A 19,353-nucleotide genomic window follows, 5' to 3' on the forward strand; every position below is an offset into this window, starting at 1 on the left:
GAGAGCAAGCTGTGATGCTAGTGGCTTTAATCAGATGGTTAATCATGGTGCCTTAAACTTTGCCACATAAGCAACAGAACAGGAAGAAAATGCTTTCCCTTATGTCTGCATGTCTGATCTTGTCTTTGATACTCTGTGTTCTTTCTTTGTTCCTTCTGCTTCTTGTTTTTTCCAGCTCCCTCTAGCATCTGAATAGAATGCTGTAAATTTATATGAAATTGTGAAAAAAAAGCACAGAATCTAGGTTTAGTCTGTAGATAGATCCACATAAATATTAGACCCTTTGATTGCAGATGTTTGGGGAACTGAAGTGATTAAAGATTGGAATTTTAACTTTTATTTACCTACTTAATCTTTCTACATATTAAATTTCAACTAGTATATTAACTAATAACAAGACTGATTTGGTAAATTCTCCATTTGGTAAATTATCCAGTGTTGCCTTTAGTCCTGGGCGAAGAGAAACTCTGCTTCAGAACCTATGAATTAGAAGGCTCTGCTCTGCTCACACTTCCCCATAGGGTGAAGAATCTGAGGGCTCAGGGGGATATATGTGATCAGCCCAAGTCCTCCCTCTTCCCATTCCATCCTCCCTCTCTCCCACTCCATCCTCCCCCTACCAAGACCCTGGAATTTCCTGCCCCAAACTGCTCAGAACCTGCTTCCAGACTCTTCACTGACATTTTTCCTAAATGTGTCCTTAGGAAGATAAAACCAGTGAATATGCTCTTAGGCCTGAGAGGTGGCAAAGAGGTAGCAGTTTGCAGTAGACAGGATGTCCACACTTGAGTGCAAGGCCCCTCAAAGTCTTGACAAAACTGAGAACGGAAAGAGAAGGGGGTGGGCTGGCCCCAGGTGTCACCACAATATGGCATGGAACTTCAAGGAAACTAAGAACTTTGAGTTTGAACCTGTACCTCCAGCTGTTGGAGGGTGTATTTGTCAAGACTGGAGGATGAGACCATATTTTATTTAATAGTTCAACTGGACTTGTAACTTTTAAATATGTAAACATGGAGTGTGGGCCTCCATTTGTAATCGTGCCCCAGCCCCTACAAATGTTAGTGGACCTGAAGTTTTCTATTTGATCTCTAGTCAAAACATTTGGTTGGTGCCCTTTCTGGGACTATTAACAATATTGTTAAATATAAGTCAGCCTAGTGACAAGTATTTATGAAATTTCTGTAATATCTAATACATTTGATAGATCTGTAAACTCTGTTTCTTAGGTAGATAGAAGTTTATGATACAAAATTGTCTACTTTGAGGAGAGCTGTTTTTAAAGGGAGGGGAGTGTATGAGATAAATTTATTTTTAAAAGATAAAGGCAGATCATTAGATTTTTCAATGGACTGTTGAAGTGTTCATTACAAAGGAAATATGAGAAGATGAACAGAGATCCCTCCATTGCCCAACAGTTATAGGATAGTTTGCGTTAACACTTACTGTCCATGGAAAAACTTAGGTTTATTTAACATAGGAGTGGTTTGTTGCACTTTTGAGGTTAGTGTAGGTGCTTAATGGATACTGATTAATTTGGCTTTGAAGGCAAGAAAGATGAGCAAAGTAAGTTATGGAGAATTCTAGCTATTTATTGTATATAAGAGGAGAAACCATCTTAGCCATTATTCTTTTAGTAAATGAAACTGCCAGGGAAGCAGAGCATCAGTCAGGGTCCATCTTTCCAAGTATGTCAGTATAGGGCTGAGATATCAAACCTTAACTTACTCCTATCTTCTGAAAAAGATTGAGGACCCTGGCTTATATGAAATAATTTCCTTAAAAGTACTTCCTTTGTATTGTTGAGGAAGATGAATTGCACACCCTACCTCTTCTCATCTACAGAATTAGAAAGAGTTCTGACTTAGGGAAAGATACACTGAGAGAACAGCATGTTTAAGGTTCAGAATTCTCATTAATCAATACAGTAACAGGCTCTTTACTGAAAATACTTAGTCTCAGCTGTTTTAATAATTTACTTTTTAGACATGAGAAATCCTAGTCAGAGAGTATATATTCTGTTTCCTGGTTATAGCCAATAAATTTTAAGAAGAAATAGTGGTTAACTTATTTTAAAACTAAGAAAGTGTAAAATCAGAAAGTAACATCATTATTTCACTTTATTTTACTGAATAAAAATAACACATTGTGTAAGATATAGGAGACAGTTAAACTTAGGCAGCTGAATAGTGAATTAGAGATGAAGTAGAGATAAGACATAGAGACCATTCTTTCAAAAATGTGGCCACAAAGAGCAGGAGAGAGAACGTGAGCACTGGAGCAAGATCTGGCAGGAGACAAGCAGCAAGAGGGTCCTGAACAGTTTGGAAAAGTTAGCTGTGGGAAAGAATGGGGACAGTTGAGAGAGCAGGAAAGGAGAGAGAAATGTCATTCAGTTTTGCGATATAGGAGAGGAATGCCTTTTATTTTTTCCTGGGAGGTAGCAGGCAAGGTCATCTGCTGAGAGAAGGTAAAGATATGGGGTGAGAGTAAATTTTCCTACCTATACCTTTTGCTCTTTCTGCATATAGCCCAGAATCCTGCTTTGCCATCTTGGTCTACAAAGTTGTAATTATCTTCCCCACCTCATTCAAATGTTATCTTTTTGTTTGTATTTTTATTTTTGGCAGATGGTTCCTGAGCCCTACCAATTGAAATGAGTCACACATGGTACTCAGTGGGTTAGCTATGTTGTATTGCATATTTAACTTTGCTTCACACAATGTTTAAGTCTGTCTCTTCCGTTAAACTGTTAGGTGTTGAAGAGTTGGCTGGTCTTTTATTCATCTCTCCTCTGGTAGATCTTATTGTGGCTCCTTGTACGAATTGGGAACTCAATGAATAATTTGTTAGTTTATTGACTGAAGTACAAACGCTATTATTATTTAATGTAGCTGATTGTAATAAGCAATTGCTTAAATTCTGAAGATAGTTTATTTGTACAGTATTATTACCATTCAAAATGTTTTTCAAAATAGAATGACCTTCTGTAGGGGAAAAATTTATGCCAATAGTTTAGTTTGTCTTGACCTTCTTCAGAAATGTCTTCTGTTTTAATATTGAGAGAGGTTAGTCAGATTGTGCTAACTGCTATTCATGCTGAAGTGGCACTTTAAACTTTCCATTTTTATGTCACATGTATTCTAGCCAACTAACAAATATTTAAATATCAGCTCTGTACAAAAGGTTATGCTCAATTCTAACATAGTGTGGCTTCTGGGTCTCAGACACTTTATATTTCAGTTAGGGAGACATTTTTCATTTTTATGAAAAATGAAATCATGAAATAAGTAACACAGAGTAAACATAATAGCAGAAGTACCGGTACACCAGTGAGTGTGATGTTGGCAAAGCAGTGAGGTCAGAAGACAATGGGAGATAATGGTCTAGGACGGCTCCCTGGATATGAACTGGATTTAGAAGACTGGCTAGGATTGGATTAGCTAAAGATAGGAAAGTAAGGTATTTCAGACAAAATTAATGGAGTGGGGGGAAAAAAAATGCCCAAACCATGGAGGTACCAAAGGACCAAACATGTTTGGAGAGAAATAAACCAATTTGGTAAGAGGATTAATGGGATAACGTGAAAGCCTTGATTCAGGATGAGTAGTAAGCGTTATGTAACGTAAAGGTAGTGGATCCGTAACATGGAAGATTCTCCCCATCCCACTCCAAGACTTCATACCATATTTAAAGGGGATAAATGACTGATGAGTAAATGTCAACACAGAAGTAAAGCATTTCCATTAAACTAATTTTCACCAACCCTACTGAATAATTGCTATAGGATAGTATAGGGTGGATATATATATATATATATATCTTGCTAAGATAAATGCATGGTCATTGAAGATTTTTTGAAAAAGGCCTTAAAATGGTAAAATCTCGGTTCTCTGAAGATGAATCTCATGTATGTGTTATGGGAAGTTTGATTGGGATGAGAAGATTGATCTATAAATGGTTAGCATTCAGAATAGTGATTATTGTCTAAAACTAACTGACATTGACTGTGTATGGATTTATTGTTGTTTTGGTAGTTCTTGTGATTGTGATTATTATACTCTTACGGTATACATTACCGTTAGTTCCTGTGGGTTACCTGATAAATGTTAGTTTCCTGGGGCTGCCATCACAGTACCACAGATTGGGTAGCTTCAAACAGCAGTTTTTCTCTCACGATTCTGGAGCGTGGAAGCCTGAAATCAGGGTGTCAAGGGGGCCATGCTCCTTCTGAAAGCTGTAGAGCATTCTTCCTTGCTTTTTCCTAGCTTCTGGTGCTTGCTAGTAATGCTTGGCATTGCTTGGCCTGTGAATGTGTCTCTCCAGTCCTTGCCTGCATCTTCACATTGCCTTCCTTTCTGTGTCTCTATGTCTTCACATGGACTCCTTTAAAAACAAAACAAAACGTGGAGTCTCGCTCTGTTGCCCACACCGAAGAGCAGTGGTGCAATCATAGCTCACTGCAGACTTGAGCTCCTGGACTCAAGTGATCTTCCCACCTCAGCCTCTGGAGTAGATGGGACTATAAGTGTGCACCACCATGCTTGGCTCATTTCACGGATGTTTATTTGTTTGTTTTAGGAAGGGGGTTTTGCTTTGTTGCCCAGGCTGGAGCGCTGCAGCATGATCATAGCTCACTACAGCCTCAAAGACCTGGGCTCATGTGATCCTCCTGCCTCTGCCTTCCAAGTAGCTGAGACTACAGATGTTCACCACCATACCTGGCTAATGTTTTGACTTTTTTCATAGATCACTTCTCACTATGTTGCCTGGGCTGGTCTTCAATTCCTACGCTCATGGGATCCTCCCACCTCAGCCTCCCAAGTAGCTGGATTACAGGTGTGAGCCACTGTGCCCAGCTCCACGTGACCTTCTTATAAAGCCACCAGTCATTGGATTTAGGTCTCCCCCAATCCAGTATGATCCTGTCTTAGTTACATCTGCAAAGACCCTGTTTCCCAAATAAGGTCACATTCTGAGGTTCTGGGTGGACATGAATTTTGAGAGGATACTGTTTAACTCAGTACATCTGGTAATGTTGTATCTACTGTGTTTCTCTAACAGTGTTAGAGCAGTTGATTTGGAAACAGTTTTCTCAATGTGAGACATGATGTCTTCAGGAAGAAGTATCCAAGGATATTAAAAAAAAGATGATTCAAAATCCTCTGGTGGGAGATAGGAAAATATAATTGAAAGGATCTTCTGCAGCTAATGCCACTCTCCTCTAGATTAAGTGATATCTTGAATAGGCCCCATGTCAGGATAATGGTGGCAGAGTTAGGACTTCCCTGAGCCCTAGACAAATTTTATTTATATTATACCAGGCCAATTTCTTCATACAAGTAGGACAGCCCAGCTGCAAGGAATTACCTTAGGGTATTCACTAGGGAATTAGGAGGGAGCTTGTGTTATTCTGTGCATCCAGCCACTGTTAAAAAATATGTGTTGGGTTGGGGGCGGGAATTTCACATTTAATCTAACAAGGAGTTTTGGATGAGTTGTTTATTCCCATGAATTATAATGAGCCTATGGGGAACTGAACCCAAATGGTAAGGTCATGTTCTACGGCAATGACAAATGGCCTCTGAATAAAGCACTTCAGCCGTACCCAAGCAAGTTACTGTACACCTTAATCAGCTTCAAAACAGCAGTGTAATAGTAGACTCTCACTCATCAATCATCATGATGCATTCCAAGTTTTGTACTTACAGGAGAAAGCTTCTGAAATTTTCTGTTTTCCAGGATTTCTAGTGTGATACCATTTATGAATAATATCCTAATAAAGAAGACATAGAAGGTGAATTTGAAGAAAATTTCAGGAAGCTCTGTGTCCAGAGAAATGTGCGCATGGAATCTATGGGGCCTCCTCCTTTTAAACTGTTACATAACCCTGCCGTTATTTACACTAGCTTGTGATTCTGTCATTATGCCATGGTTTCTACCATAGAAGACCAGCATTTCTGAGTCATTTTATCCTTCTGAGTCACTGGACTTCCTAATGTGAGGAGTTCATTTTACACAGTGTTAAGTAGGCATTTTCTTCTGAGCTTGTGCTAAGTTACAATGAATTTAAACATATATATTACATATATATGAAAATATGTGCTAATTTTAATGCTATAGGTGTGGAGCTATGCTTAGCAGGAAAATAGTCTTAGAGTGTTGACATTCCGGTTGCTTACTATTTATTCATTTAATATCATTTGCTGAAGGTGGTTTTATCAAAGAAAACTCTTGCTGTATTGTAGGACTTACTGTGCCCTTGGTATTTGTGTGGATCCAAGATCTCTCAAACACTCACCTTCTCCCTCAGTTATGTCATTGTACGTGTAGCCCTGTCATCTTTTGCTCAGCACCTACATGTTATCTAAAAACTTGGTCAAGCAGTCTTGAATGCAGATACCAAGAGCATTTTTTGACCTGAGATTAATTTTGTTGCACTTCCATTGCAGTTGTGAATTTTGAAAGGCCTTCTTGAACCAACTTTTAGACTAATTCTGTAGTGTGAATACCCGTAGGAGCACCCAGATTGCTCTGCATTTTGAGTTAGGTACTGAAGAGATTCAGTAGAGTGAGTGGTGGATTGAAATAATTTATATAGTATCTACAGAAGTTATCTTGGCCACATCAACACAGCACATCTACACTTCAGAAAGGCAATGGCTGGGAACTGATGAGGGTATTATGTTCCAAGTTACTTTACCTTTGTCCTAGGAACCTTATATCTAAATAATCTATCTCTCCTGGAATAATAACTGATGTAATTATTTTATTAATGGCATATATTCAGCATAAACTCCACAAGGCAGGGACTGTGTTTACTTGACTGAGTTACAATCTGGCACCCAGTACAATGTCCATGAATTTCTAAGTACTCTGTAAATATTTATAGACTAAATTAATGATCAAGTAAGTGAGTGAATATAGTTTATGGACTTGATATTATATAGAGGTTCAGAGCACAAGCCCTGGTATCAGACTGCCTCTACCCCCCTCAAGTTGTGTCACATTGGGCAAGTTGCTTTACTCTCTGTGTCTCGGTTTCCTTATCTGTAAAATGGGAATAATAGTTGTACCTATTTTATAGGGTTGTTATCAGGACTGTCTGATATATACATGGAAAGCTCTTAGAACAGTCCCTGTATGTATCAAATGCTCCGTAAATATTAGCTCCTGTCAGTGTCATTATCATCATCAGTGGCAGCATCCTCCATTTGCAGTAACTAGGAAGCCTTGGTTAAAGTCTATGTCATGAGCATTTAGTGGGCCATTTCCAAGGGGAGGAAATGTCTTAGTCATGGCATATTCCTTAGGACGATTCAACTTATTTCTGGCCCCATCTTTAGTCTTTGCTGTTGCATCACAGGAATTTACCAGTGATTTGCAAGACATGTACTGTCATCTGATATGGACACCCTTTTTTCTGCAAAGGAGTTTCCTACCCAAGTTGTTGCCATTTTGATCTTCATCATCCTCAAGAAAACGGGTTGGGCTTGGAGAGATGTAGAGAGTACTCGAGATGCTCTGAATGGATGACTGGAGAAGATGGAGCAAATTTGTCATCACAAGTGACTCCCTTATTTTCGTGGATTGAGAGTATGGAAGAAGGAAAAATTGCAAGCCATTAAGGGTTAAATTGCTTTCTATTGTTTTAGGAATTTGGATTTTATAGACCAATGTCCAGAGAGCCATCTGTGGTCCTACAACTTTTAAAATCAATGATTTAAAAATTCTTTTGGTATCAAAATTCTTTTCTTAACCATTTCCATCTACACATTTGAGAATATTCTCTGTATACACAAATATTTTGCTGATTTTTACTTTGAGTTCATCTTTTATACAAACTAGAGGTGAACCATGGTTCCAATGTCACTGTCATTTTGTATTGCAAGGTTTCAAGCCCAGATGGACTGGTGTGTGGCATTTTACTGTTACTCACCTTTGAAGGCATTCCTCTCAAGAGTACCTTGACAACAGCAGACTCATGAAATATGTCTTCCAGGGAACCATCTGACATTTATTCTTTTGCTGTAAAGCTTGAGAACTCACAAGAGCCAAAATGCATGAAGGAAGCAGTCATTCTTTTATAGCCCCTGTGGTTGCGGAACTGCTGTTACCTGGTGGTGCTCCACCTACTGTGTGATCTCAGGCAGTCTTGGCAAAAGCCTTCCCCCTTGCTGCCTTGATGCTTACATTAGCAGAGAGGGAAGTGGTATTAGGTATGTCCTAGTCTCTGGGGTTTAGTGCTGGGGTTAAATGCTGGACTTGTATGTCTTTGCTTAGCTGTAGTTGGATGCTACAGTGATCCAGGCTGGTGGAAACCTGAGTAGTTTTTCTTTCCAAGTTGTGTGCCCTTCCCTGTTTATTTACTGCTCCTCCTGTACTAAGCTTTGAATGCAGGCTTTACACCTCACTTTCCTGCACCTTCACCTCATTACAGGTGGAGGAATAGCTCTTCTCTCAGTTACCAGTGAATGTTTTACATTTTTATAAATATGTACTCATTTAGTATAGGAAGACAACCATTAGTATTAGACCTTAAGCTCCTTGGAACAAATTACATAGTTGCAAAAAGACTTCTAACCGTATTGGCACAAAGAACAGAAGAGCTTTTCCATCTGCAGCAATTATGCAAGTCCAGCTTGTTTCCTGGATTGGAGAGAAGTGAAACATTAGGGTAGCTTCTTCAGCCCAGAGCTATTGTTATGGGTAGGAAAAGAAAGGAGCCAAAAAGATGCCTTCCAGTGGATTGAGTTATATCGTGGTTGAGTATTTGGTGTGTGTGTGGTTTTTTTTTTAAGTGTAGTAAACTCTGAGTTACCTCCAGATTTTTCTGTTGGTTCTTCTTTCTCAGTCAGAGCCTTTGATGTGAGGCTCCCGAAGGTTCTGCCCTCCTGCTGCTTACTCTTTTTTTTTGGTGATCTACATCTGTGGTTTAATTATCCTATACCTACAGTTCTCAAGACTGTGGCCCATAGCCCGAGACTGCATTCCAGTTTAGCATATTCTAAATAGAAATAATTCTGTTTCCCCCGCAATATGCTCTTCTCTCTTCCTTCAGTAAATGACATCAATGAGTAACCCCAACCAGAAATAAGACCCGCATTTTCCCTTTAACCTTACGGTATCAGTGCCCATGGCCTGCTGACTTAGCTCAGACCTGTCTCCAGACTCTGGCCTTCTTTGTCTATTCCCAAGAGTACTTTTGAAATTTCCATCTCTTGCAGGTTTACTTGGATTGTTGCAATAAGCCTTAGATTGGTCAAACTGCCTGTTGTCTCTAGGTTCCTCCAGCTGCTCTGCCATCAGATATCCAAAGTTCTATACACATTCCCCAGTGTATAGACTCTCAACCACTTTTAGAAAAATGAAGCTCCAAGCCCGTCATTCTCCCCACTTGGTCAATCTCACCTGTCACAACTTTCCAACCAGACATCAAACTTTTTGAATCAGACATCCATGCCTGTGTACATGCAGTCCTCTACCAAAAATAGATGTTCTCCTTCACTGAACTCCTGCTGCCCCTATGGAACTTCTCTCCTACCTTCAAGAATTAGCTTTAAGCTCCAAACCCATTCTTATGAGAAGCCTGTCTTACTACAGGGCAGGGTTGAAAGACTCTTTGTAAGAATTCTCACAGCCCTCAGTTCAAATTTCTACTTTAGTATTTATGTATCATTAGATTACATGTACATTTCATTTATATAATTTTATATTAAGTAAGATATATATACAGTTGACCTTTGAACGATGTGGGGGTTAGGGGCACTGACCCCACCTCCCCGTCCAGTGAGAATTTGAGTATAACTTTTGATTGCCCAAAAACGTAACTACTAATAGCCTACTGTTGACTGGAAGCCTTACTGATAGGGTAAATAGTCGAGTAACACATACTTTGTATGTTATATTTATTGTATATAACATATACAATATATTATATAACCTATCTAAATGAAAACACTAATAATGTCACACATATATATAAATATATATAACCATCACTGAAAAAATTATACTTAATTATTTTATAGTATATTATGTATTAATATTTTCATATATTTTAAAAGTATATTAATAGAGAGCTACTATGTAAATTAATATAACACTTAAAATAACACTTTTATTCAATTCACTAAACCCCCAATTGAGAAATCTAGTCTTACAATAAAGTAAGCTGAAGAAAAGAAAGTGTGACTAAGAAAATCATAAGGAAGAAAAAGTATGTTTTCATTAGATGGAAGTGAATCATCATAAAGGCCTTCATCCTCATCCTATTGACGTTGAGTAGGCTGCTAAGGAAGAAGAGGGGTTGGTCTCAGGGGTGGCAGAGGTGGAAGAAAATCCATGTATAAGTAGATCTGTGCAGTTCAAATCCGTGTTTCAAGGATCAATGTAGTCCCTAAACATGTCTAGTAAATAACACTTAATTCACTTATTTTCTTTATCTCCAGTAGCCAGAGCAACTTGGAGGCAGGAAACATATGCATTGGCATTTCCAATACCCAGTAGAGAGCCCTGCGCAAATTGGAATGGCAGTATTTTTTGAATGAATAAAAGCCAAACCAGTTTCCTTTGTGTTTCCATCCAGAAGTTTGTTCTCCTTTCACCTTCATTCTGATGATCTAGTTATTTAGATCAGAAGCCCTTTCTTCCCAGCACTCTGATAGGGAAGCAATTGTTTTATTCTCTTCCCTCCCTTTATCAGGTAGAGCTTTCTCAGAGTTTGTGGGGGAAATGATTGTTAACATTCCTTACCTTCATATAGCAAGGGCAGATGTGGTGGTGGTTGAGGTACGAACTTTGCTCCCATAAAGGTCTGTATCTGTATTCCAGCTCTTCCATCTTCTAGCTTGATAATCGTGAACAAGTTGGTTAACTTCACATACTCCTCAGTTTACTCATTGTTGATTGAGGGTGATCTGTGCCTCATGGGATTGCTGTGAGAATTATATGAGGTAACTTAAAGATCTTGGCACTCAGTAAGCCCTCAGAAAGTGGTAATTACTGTTTTCATGGCAGAAATTATATTCATTTCAGCAGTAGGTGAACTTTAATTTACTTTTAGGTAAGGTTAATTTTATCTGAAGTTAAAGAGTAGTATTTTTCACACAATTCTTTGCCACCTCAGGTTTAACAATAATGTTTAAAAACTCATCGTTTTTAAACTGGTTTCTTGTGTGTGCCATTTTTGACAAATAAGATTGGGTTTTACATGTAATATTGGCTTTCTTTTGGTGTTCATTACTTGCCAAATGTATATTTTTGTTTGAATAATGTTCAGGACTGAAAATATATGAAGTTAAATATAGAAAAAGAGATAATTATAACATTTTAGTATGGAGACCATGGTTATAAACAGCTTGAAAAAGCAACACATTATTGTGTTTTCTATTAATCTAAGAAGTAAAGCATTGGTTCTGAGATTTGAGATATACTGAGATTTGAGTCAAAAGTGTGTACTGTTCTATTTTTCAGTATTGATTAGGAAAAGTAATATGTTAGTAATTAGGCTCTCTTTTTTTTCTGTTATTATGTGAATGTCTGGTAATTGCACATATTTTCATTCAAAATTACTGTGGGTAACACTGAACCCCCAATTGAGAAATCTAGTTCCTACTTCCAAGCCTACTATTGATGAGCAAACTGTGGAATCTTTCTTTGATGGCCTATCTAAATGAAAACACCAACAATGTCACACTTATATATATCTAACAATATATATAACCATCACTGAAAAAATTATACTAAATTATTTTTATAGTATATTATGTATTAATATTTTCATATATTTTAAAAGTATGTTAATAGAGAGCTACTATGTAAATTAATATAACACTTAACATAACACTTTTATTCAATTTTTAAAATACGTATTGGACACCTACTATGTGCCAGGCAGTGTTCTAGGTACTTGAGATACATCAAAATATACTTTCCCCTACTGAAAAACCCTTCCTCTTGTTTATGTTGCATTTAGTAATTGCTGTATAAATAACATTATAATTTATGTATGTTAGAAGGTCATAGAAGTGATACATGCTATGGGGAAAAATAGAACAGAGTAAGGGGGATTGGGAATGTGAGCGTAAGGTAGAGGGAATAGATGCCAGTAGGTTAGGCTTCATTAAGAAGATAGCATCTGAGCCAGAAGCCTTGAAGGGTGGAGGACTGAGTTCATCATTTTTCTTGGGAAGAGTGTTTCAGGTAGAGTAACAGTCAGTACACAAGCCCCACAGCGGGAGTGTCTATAGTAGTAGTACAACGAAAATCCTGACTTGATTTAAAAAAAAAAAAAAAAAAAAGGAGTATTATTTCTTTATTTTTAATATTTATTGAATACCTCTTATATATTGTATATTAAGAACAATGCTGGACACGTTGGGGAGACATGTTAGGAAAACCAGAACTCCATTCCTTAAACTCTATAAAGAAAGATCAAATCATCTGATCATTGATAGTTTTCATTTAATGCAGATTGTGATCTATAGTCTAAAAGAGCTACAGAGTCTCTTGAAATTCAGAACAGAAAGCTCCATCCTGCCTGAGGTGATTATATGAAAGCAGACCATTCAGAAGGATAGGTTTGAAAAATGATGAAGATTGAGGAAATGAGACCCTAGATCAAAGGCTAGGAAATGGGGATGTGCAGGTCATTGTCAAAGATAAAAGTTTACTTGGAAATGCATTGGAAGGGGCTTGGATTCAAGAAGGATGTAAGGATCTGATGACTAAATGTGTAGGAGAAATTGAGTGGGGAGAAGGGGTAGTTGGCAAAAATAACTCCCAACCAAGCTTGTGTTCAGTCGGTACACAGTTGCTGCTGTCTGCAGCTAGCATCTGTTCTGATTAGCCGGTGTCCTTGGCCAACCATTTGGTCCTGCTTCCAGGTGTCAGACTTGGGTAACAGGGCTCATGATGGAGGCATTAGTGGTGTGTGGTGCTTTCTGCTTATTTTTCTTTTGTGTTTGTTATAATGCATTGTCGCCTGGATTTTCTAAAGAGTGTAGTGACTTCAGAATTTGCACTGTAATTTTTTTCTTTGCTCATAGAGATTCAATGAAATACTCTCCTGAGTTTTAATGTCATTTTGAGGGGGCTCTTTGAGGTTTGTGTGAGTCAAAGGATCAGTGGATAAAAAATCAAGAGACAGACCCACATTTTAAGTGTGGGCTATGCAACCTGCAACCAGGTAAGCCTCTGACCCTGAGACTTTTTCCTTAGTATCTCTAGACTTTCTCCTTAGTATCTCTAGACTTTCGTTTCCTTATCTAAAAAATGAGTCATCGTGCTAGGTAATCTCTAAGACCCCTTACAAACTCTGAAACTCCACAAAATCCAAAACTTAACAACCAAAGATCCAGACTTCTTTCACCAGCAGCTTTCCTGAGTAGAGAAACAGTAATTATCAGCCTCTTAACCATTAGGCTAAATATTATGATGTTAGGTGTAAGCAGTTTTCAATTTCAGCAGGCAACCTTTTGGTTCAGAATAATTTTCTCAAAAGTTTTGAGCTGTTTTTTCTTTTTAAAAATAAATATCAGCAACTAGACTAAACTGATTTCATATCATTTGCTGTTTAATATTACAGCATGATTTTTATTGTGTATAAATGTTATTCAAAATATCCAATACCCTCTTTCACTGAAGGGAGGCACAGAATTCTTTAGCTAGTAGCTTCCTTTGTGTGATACATCAGTGCCTGGCTTCAGAGTTTGGCCGTGAGCAGGATATACCCCATTCACTGAATAGCTTCCAAGAGCATCTGTCCTTAAGATTGTGAAATTGGCCAGAGGCGGTCTTGAAAGTGGTTACATCCAAACCTGTGTGTCTTTTCTCTTTTACCTTCTCCCTTCCATCCTCTTGGGAGGGATATTATTGAGAAGCCAACTGCATCTGCTTACTTGTAGTCAGTGTTGGGGGACTGGGGGTGGGAGGGCACAAAAACATGTTACCATCGGTGAGAAAAGATGATGACAGGTAAACCACGAAGCATCCAGGCAGACTAGAGGGGCAGCAGCCAGACAATTAAACAGTTCATATGTGGAGAAACCTTGAAATTGCTTTGTTTTGTGTTTTATATGTGTAAACCTGAATTTGAGGAAGAATTTATAGGAAGAATTTGTAAACCTGAGTTTGTCTCTTTGTAGGTGATATTTGGAATCTGGAGAGGCAAGCAGCTGCTGTGGTTGCACAAACCCCAGTTATCTTTAGTTTTCTTGTTTCTGATGCTTCCATGTAGTGTGGCATATGCCTGTCTTAGAAATGTGACATGGGATTTCCTTATGGAGTTCGGAGCCTGGGTGGGGGATTTGCATTTGAAGCATCCCTTCCCCCGACTTTTTAAAATACATGTGGTCAGAAAAGATTAGGCTCATAGGCATTTGACCAGAGGGGAAAAAGGCACTTACTCTCTGGGTTCCTGGGTGAAACAATGTGCCATTGTTTGGTAGCCAGCGAAACCTCTTTTCATAATTATAAACAAACAAGAATAATCTTTGAACTCCGTAGGCACATTTGCAGAATCTGAAATGAAGATTAAGCAAAGCCTAACATCAAGTCAGTCACTGAAACCTGTAGTTTTCAAACTGTGATCTGTGAGATGAAAGCTATTTTCATAATAATACTATTATTTCCCCTTTTCACTCTCATTTTCTAAGAAATGTCCAAACTGTATGCAGAAGCAGGATGGGAATCTGTCTTCAGTTAAGCTACACATTAATGAGATTTGCTAAAATGGAAAACAGTGCCACTCTTGTTACTAAATTTTTTGTTTTGTAAAAAATAGTTATTTTTTATAGATTGTTATTTATAGTAACATGTAATACATTTGCCATTGTTATTTTAATGAATTAATATTTAAAAATTTTTTCCATTTTAATTTAGAACATGATATATTTTAATCAGTACCACCCACATAAATAAAAGCTCATCAGACCCCTTAGTAGGTTGTTTTTAAGAGTAAAGGGAACCTAAGACCCAGAAGTTTGAGAACTGCTTATTTAAACAAAAAGACAACCAAAGGGTACAAGTTCTAGGCCACTGGTTGTTTAAGTGTGGAGATAGCCATAAGTAAGAGGCATTAAGTATCTTAGAGGGTCTTTCGTAGAGCCATTCTTATGGGATTTGACAGTTAATGGGGTTTTTTTTTAGGGTTTTTTTTTTTAGAGCAGTTTTAGGTTCACAGCAAATTGAGAAGAAGGTTCAGAGACTTCCCACACACCCCCTTCCACACACATGCATAGCCTTCCTCATCATCAACATCCCCTACCAGAGTGATATGTTTGTTATAACTGATGAACTTACATCATTAATGCCTCATTATCACACACAGTCAATAGGTTACAAGTACGATTCACTCTTGGTGATGTACATCCTATGGATTTGGACAACTGTGTAATGACTTGTGTCTACCATTGTAGTATTGTACAGAGTAGTCTTAAGTACCCTAAAAATCCTCTGTGCTTTGTGATGGCCATGTGCAAACTCCAGTTATGAAAGAACAGAAACTGACTTATCAGAAGAGAACAGTTGGTTGAGAAGGGATAATATGAACAGATTATTGCACTTACAGAAAAAAGCAGAGATACCAGGGAGAGGCCCTGAGCCTGTGAGATACAGAGGATAACTAGTACAGCTTCATTGGCCAGTACCTTTCCCATTATACTTTCTGTCTTTTTACAGTAAATCCTCTTTTCTAGCCGTCTGAGGTCCTTGCAACCAATGGAGCCAAGTAAAACCTACAATAACACAAGTATGGAGATTATAAGGACCAGCACAGTTTTTATGATTAAGACTTGGTTTTCATTCTGAACTTCTTGGTAGTCGAGGCAAAAAGGAGACTGTTAATCTTGAAGCTATATAATTTTTAAAAAGGCAGTTTTAAAGGTAGTAATACTTTTCTAATACTGAAGTTAAATTAGTCACTGTCTTATGCATAGAGATTTTTTGAAATGTTAAAAATAGAATTACTTAGCTGGGTACGGTGGCAAATGCCTGTAATCCCATCTACTCAGGTGGCTGAGGTAGGAGAATCGCTTGACCCTGGGAGGCAGAGGTTGCAGGGAGCCGAGATTGTGCCATTGCATTCCACCCTGGGCAACAAGAGCTAAACTTCATCTCAAAAACAAACAAACAAACAAACAAAATTACCATATTCTAGCAATCCCACTTTTGGGTATATACCCCAAAGAATTGAAAGCAAGATTTTCAAGAGATGTTTGCACACTCATGTTTCTTGCAGCATTATTCACAATAGCCAAGAGGTTAAAACAACCCAAGTGTCTATCAGCAGATGAATGGAGAAATAAAAATGTGGTATATACATACAATGGGATATTATGCAGCCTTTAAAAAATAGGAAATCCTGTCACATACTATAAAGTGATGAACCTCAAGGACATTATACTAAGTGAAATAAGCCAGTCAGAAAAGGACAAATACTCTCTAATTTCACTCATATGCAGTATCAAAAGTAGTTAAAATTATAGAAATAGAAAGAATAGAAAGGTGATTACCACAGACTGGGGGTAGAGAAGAAGAAGAATTAGTGTTTAATGGATATAGAGTTTGTTCTGCAAAATGAAAAAGTAGCGGAATTTGGTTGTACAACAATGGGAATATACTTAACATATCTAAAGTATCCACTTAAAAATGATTAAGATCATTTTTAATGTTACAGGTTTTTTACCACAGTAAAAAAAAAAATCAGTCACCCTCATTTCAATTAATAATCGAGACACTAAATATATTGGACAATATCCTGGGCATTTCTTTTTTTTATCCTGGGCATGTCTAAAGCAGATATAGAAATAAATTTTATATGGAAATGCAAATGAGAAGTTTACTAATATCAGGCTTCCCAACTAGATTTCGCCTTTAAACCAACTTCTCTTTTATGGAGGCAGATGTAGAAAGAAAACACCTTTATCCTCAACCAGAAACATAGTACCTCTGTGTTCATGAAAATTTTTATGTATATATCTCTTCTCTTCAGTAACGGCTTTACATAGGCACACAAATAATATTACTTCAAAGCCATGTAATTTCGTATGACACTTCTGCTGGGTAGTTAAACCAATGACATTATTCTTTCCTTCATTTTTTATCACATTTGGGCCAAGTTAAGAATTCCTGTTTATTTCTTAGATGACCTCCCTGGATGGTTTGAAGTGTATTTTTCTGGAAGGAGAGAAAAATCTACATGGGAAATGTACCTACCATTTAGTTTTCTTCAAAAAATCGGATCTATCAAGCATTACATCAATTTTTATCTCTGATGTGCAACAAACATGACAAAGAATCAGTAGCAAATAATTGAATTTTAGATATTTCTATTCCTAAAGTAGTGTTATATTTTAAGAAATGAGAGATCATTGGCAAAGTTTCAAATAAGGAAACTCACAATTGAATTTTTTTTAATGTGTAAGGTACTATGGTTCTATTATTGTAATTCTTGAGGATCTATTTCACTGAAATGTACTTAATAGGTGAGCAGGTGGGCAGTGCTTAGAACTGTATAATATTCCTTTACCAGTGAAGATACAGCGTGAAAAGTCAGGGTGACCATGGTAACAGCAAAAGAACCAAGCTTATTGCTTTCTAATTAAATTTTTTGCTGTTCAAAAGTTCTTTATTTTTTATTTTTTATTTTTTTTAAGAAACAGAGGTCTCACTGTGTTGCCTAAGCTGACCTTGAACTCAAGTCATCAAGCCTCAGCCTCCCAAAGTGCTGGGATTACAGCCGTGAGCCACTATGTCCACCTGTTTAAAAGTTTTTATATTTTGCAATGGCTGAACATTACTTTTAAAAAGAAGGAGACACAAGGGTGGTGGCGGGGTGGGGAGGGGGAATAAAAACTGACCAGTAAAAGTACTTGGCCCAGGGTAGGGGCTGCTGCCTTAACAAGTACATGAAATTGCAAGTATCTTTGTGTGGAGTACAGATACTTTAAATTTCTTCCTGCATGTCTTAGTCTGTTCCTTCTGCTATAATAAAACAACTAAAGCTGAGTAATTTGTAGACAACATAAATTTATTTCTCACTGTTCTGGAGGCTGGGAATTCTAAGATCAAGGCACTGGCAACTTTGCTGTCTGTTAAGGGCCCGGGCTCTGCTTCCAAGATAGCACTTGAAGGCTGTGTGCTCTGGAGGGGGCGAACACTGTCCTCACACGGCAGAATTGATGGAAGGGACAAAAGGGGTGAATGTTCCCTTGAAATTTTAAAGTAAGGTCCCTAATCCTATTTAATAACCTCTTAAAAGTTGCACCTCTCAATAATATCATATTGGCAGTTAAGTTTCAACACATGAATTTTGGGAGGGACACAAACATTTAAACCATAGCATTGCACCTAGGCCTTACTGTGCCCTGCCATGCCCACTTCTGTGGATGGAACCAGAAGCCGCAGCACTTATAGACCCTGTAGCCTCCTTTCCATTTCTTCCTGCTTTTCACAGAAAGATTTAAGACATCACTGAGAACTTGTGATGTGCAGGAAGAACCAAAGGATGACCAGAAAACAAAATTGTACCTTTCATTTAAAGAAAAAACTAAAGTCCTGCCTCTTGGCCTCTTACTTAGACTGACAGAAAGCTGAATAACAACTTGATTCAGATAAGGTGACCTCTGTTATCAAACAAGAGACATGGTATCTGTTTGGCAGGTGTATTTTTATAACCCAATAGAAAATAAGGACTGTTCTTGAGAAAAACGCCACAAGAGTGTTGTGAATGGCATGTGTGTACACAGGCATGGGCCTTGCCTTGTACATTCTTTAACAACAGGGCATGCTAGAACCTTTTAAAAAAAATACAGTGTTGCCCAAATACAGTAATATTACCATCCAATTGACTTATTCTGCCAGGCTTGGTTTTCATAGGAATTTAGAGAGACAAAGAGGAGTGGAAAAGGCATTGACAAATGTACAAACAAGCTTATATTATTAGTTTTCTCCATTTTTATTCTTTTTTTCACCCCCAGCCCAAAGCATTGGCTACGAATAATGTTGCAGCTTAGTCTTCTTAAATAGTCTTTTTATCTTTTCTTCTCTTTCTGTAGTTTGTTCTAAAACATCAAAGAACTCTTCTTCCTTTCCTTCTAAATCTTGGGAGTTAGGAATATAAGTGTCCCATGTAGCCAGGCACCCTATCCAAGATTGTTCAACTCACTCTGACTACCACATATCAAGATTTCAAATGGATTGGTAGTGAGCCTCCCGGGAGCTGTGAAATCACTGTTTTTCAGTTTTGGTCCAAAGTTAGCACCTGTCAATCTACCTTTTTTTTGTTGTTGTTGTTAAATTCAGAGTTTACCAAGTAATGGAAAAATGATCCCATTCACAGAAGTTACTATC

General features: G+C 37.7%; 1 protein-coding gene across 16 annotated transcripts in view; it reads left to right on the forward strand.

Moving 5' to 3' along the window:
• The window catches only part of WDFY2 (WD repeat and FYVE domain containing 2), a 184,228-nt gene that overhangs the window by 97,304 nt on the left and 67,571 nt on the right, over positions 1-19,353 (forward strand). The window lies entirely within an intron of this gene.

Source organism: Macaca fascicularis, chromosome 17 (assembly GCF_037993035.2).
Source record: "Macaca fascicularis isolate 582-1 chromosome 17, T2T-MFA8v1.1".
In the NCBI taxonomy this organism is placed as follows: domain Eukaryota; kingdom Metazoa; phylum Chordata; class Mammalia; order Primates; family Cercopithecidae; genus Macaca; species Macaca fascicularis.